The sequence below is a fragment of the Myotis lucifugus genome, unplaced genomic scaffold, assembly GCF_000147115.1.
Source record: "Myotis lucifugus unplaced genomic scaffold, Myoluc2.0 scaffold_233, whole genome shotgun sequence".
Classification (NCBI taxonomy): domain Eukaryota; kingdom Metazoa; phylum Chordata; class Mammalia; order Chiroptera; family Vespertilionidae; genus Myotis; species Myotis lucifugus.
Genome location: NW_005871281.1, coordinates 1689102 through 1692791, shown reverse-complemented (window position 1 = coordinate 1692791; position 3690 = coordinate 1689102).

Genomic DNA, 3690 nt, shown 5'->3' with positions numbered 1-3690 from the left:
CACTGAGCCAAACCGGTCAGGGCTCATATTGCATTTTTTAAAAGGGAAAGAGTGATAGGAGAAGAATAAGAATAAAATAAGAATAAGAATAAGAGGAGGAAGAGGAAGGGTGGAAGGAAGGGAGAGAAAGAAGAAGAAAGGAAGACTTATTGTTTGTAACAGTGTGGAAAACAGAACAATGTTTTTCATTCTTGGGAGTCTAGCATAAGAAAATAGTTTTAAAAGTTTTATTATAAGAATTATTGGATAAGTGACTTGAGACTTGCTCCAATTTTAGTAGACCTCTGGGGCTGTGATCTATGATTAGTAACTTAAGTTCTTTTTGTCAGATTACTTATTTGAAAAATAAATAAGAAAAATGCTTATTAAAAGGATCAAAAGAGGAAGCAAAAACAAAATGAAAATTCTGTGTGTGCCCAGATCAACCACAAATCTAAGCTTAGCCCATTTCTACACCAGGACGCGGTACTTTAGCAGCACTGCTTGGCTCACAACCTATGTCCAAAAGCCCTGGCCCTTTGCTCTGCTCAGCATAAGTGATGTCTGTCTTCTCTTTAAAGTTTTGCTTTTTTGAACTCTTCAGTCACACTCTGTTTTCATGTTTTTAGGTCCCCAAGTAGAGGGCTGACAAGATAAATCCATTAAGGGTATGGTGTGAAGGATTTATGTAAAACCCAACCAGTCCCATCTAACTCTTAAAATCTGCTATAGTACATTTCTGTACATGAAAACACATTAATGAGCCACTTGGGTGTGGATAAGGAGCCTTCAGGAAGTGAATAAGAGGAGAAAAAGAATAGACTTGTCCTAAATAATAAAGCGAGAAGTATGGATTTTCAAGGAGAAACCCAATGAGAAGAAAAGAGAGCTCCCTGGTGGGAAACGCTCTATAGAGGTGGCAGCTTACAAACTCTGAAGAGTAGACATATCTAATGGGTCAATTGCAAGTTACATGCTCTGAAGTGCTGTGATGAATTTCCCTCCGTTACCTTCAAACTCTCAGCAAAGGGGCCTACACCTGCAGCCTTGAGACAGCCTTGTTTTGGAGTAAAGGGACTGGGCATGTCCAGTAAAACGATGGAGACTCTGTGGAGGTGAGGGAGAACAGCATCAACACAGGGTCCAGTGTGTTGTTGACTCTTCAATAGACCTGATGCACACTTGTCTTTCCCCCCACATTTACTCAAAGGGAGTGATACTTAGAGATGCTGGAGGAGGGAAAAGTCAAGTTATAAGAAGAATGAATAATTTAGCCCTGATTTGAGTATATGTAGCTGGTATCACCTCTGCTAAGGAAAACTGACATTTGGTGACTCACATTCATTACATTTGTAGGAATCTTTCATGACAACCTCATCAGTTCCTCAAACATAAAAGGCATAAGGATCATGGGACGTAGAAAGTGTCATTAGAATGCAGATTCTGAATGCAGGTCTAGGGCAGAACTGTGAAGAGCGGCTACAGTGTTTGGACAGGTTCAAGCTTCGGACTAATGAGAGGGCACAGTCCTCTCATGGTCATGTGCAAGTCCCAGCTTGGAGGGCAGAGCCCTCCCAGCACAATTATAGCCAACAGCTATAGTTGTAAGCTTGAACCTATGGTCCGAACACGTGGCCCCACGTGTCTGAGTGATGTGGGCTTGATAGAGCTCAGGTGCATGTAATTGAGTAGGATGAAACTCACGAGAATGTTGTAAACATCTTGACCACACCCTTACTTTGCCTCGTGGAATCTGGCTATAAAATAAAGACATGGCTTGTAGTCCATGGCGCTGTCTCTCCATCCAGGAGCAGCGTCCCACCCAGACCCAGCTTTCTTCTCTTGTCTGTCTTTTCTCAATCCTTCACCACCCCGTCTCAGGGTCACTGAACCTGGCTGAGCTGGCGCAGCACATAAGGTGCCCTGGGGCTGAGTATGCCATGCCATGCCGGCTGGCCACACAGAACCTGAGATTTTCTGTTTTAAATAAGATATTAGGGGATGTTTTGAGGTATAAATGAGGTAATATATAAAGTTCCTATATGCTATAGGTACGTAACAAACATTAAATAATTCCATATTTTTTAAAACAATGTAAATTCAGTGAAGAATATTTGACCTTATAATATCCCTCTATTGGGGGAGATATAATTCACCATCCATATTAATTCAGTGATTTTTTGTATATTTATAAGATAATGCAACCATCACTACTATGTAATTTCAGAATATTTTAATTAAAACCAAAAGAAACCCTGTACCTATTTGTACTGTATCCCATTCCTCCCTCCCACCAGTCCTTAGCAATCACTAATTTACATTCTATCTCTATGAATTTACCTATTCCAGACATTTCATGTAAGTGGAATCAAGTTATATGTAGTCTTTTAAGTCTGGCTCTTTCACTTAGTGTAATGTTTTTAAAGTTCATCCAAAAGGTAATATATATTGGTATTTTATTCCTTTTTATGGCTGAATAATGTTTCATTGTATGGCAATCCCATATTTTGTTTGTGTATTAATCAGTTGATATTTGGATTATTTCCACTTTGGGGCCATTATTTATAATGCTATGATGAACGTCGATGTATAAGATTTTATGTAGATATTTGTTTTCATGTCTCTTAGATGTATACCAATGAACATGACTGCTCAGTCATAAGATAACTTCATGTTTAACTTGAAGAATTGTCAGTTTTCCACAGCAGCTGCACAATATAAAATTCTCACCATGCAGGTTTCAATTTCTACAAATCCTTGCAAAGCTTATGGTCCTTTTTAAAATTTTAATAGCCATCTTAGTGGGTGTAAAACGTTATTGCATTGTGTTACGAATTACATTTCCCTAATGACCATTGAGCATATTTGTATATGCTTCTTGGCCACTTACATCTCATATCTATTTCTTTCTCTGTTAAAATTTCTTCCTTTTTTTGTTCCTCAAATGTGATGACTTCAATATATCTATCTTCACATTTGCTAATATTTTTCTTCCACCTGCTCAGATCTGCTGTTGAGCTCCTCTAATAAAATTTTCATTTCATTTTTGTACTTTTCAACTCAATTTTTACAAATTTCTTTTTTGTCATTTATATTTCTTTACTGATATTCTCTATTTAGTGAGACATTATTCCTATCCTTTTTTTAGTTATTTAGACATGGTTTCCTTTATGTGTTTAGACATATCTAAAATAGCTCATTTAAAGTCTGTTTCTATTAAGTCCAAAACCTGGGCTTCCTAAGGGAAAGTTTCTTTAGATTGTGTGGGTTTTTTCCTACATATGAGTCATACTTTGCTTCTATGCATGTCTCACAATTTTTGGTTGAAAACTGGCATTTTATATAATACAATGTAACAACTCTGAAAATCAGATTTCCCCCCTCCCTACAGCTTGATGTTACTGCTGTTTGTAGTAGTAGTTGTTTGTTTGCTTGCTAAATATTTTGTTCTCATTCTTTAAAATTGTATATAGTCACTGAAGCTTTTGAGAGTTGCTTAGTGGCTAGTTAATGATTTCACAGAGATTTTTTAAAACACCTGAAACCAACAAGTCCCAGTCTTTGCCAAGTGTTTCTGGATGTGAGGGGCATGTCTTCGGTGCTCTGGCAACGTGTGGCTCTGCCTTCTCCTCCACCTCTTGCTTACACAGCGCCTCCAGTCTGTCAGGGAAGAAAACGTGCAGCCTTGCCAGGTTTTCCCTGGACATGTGC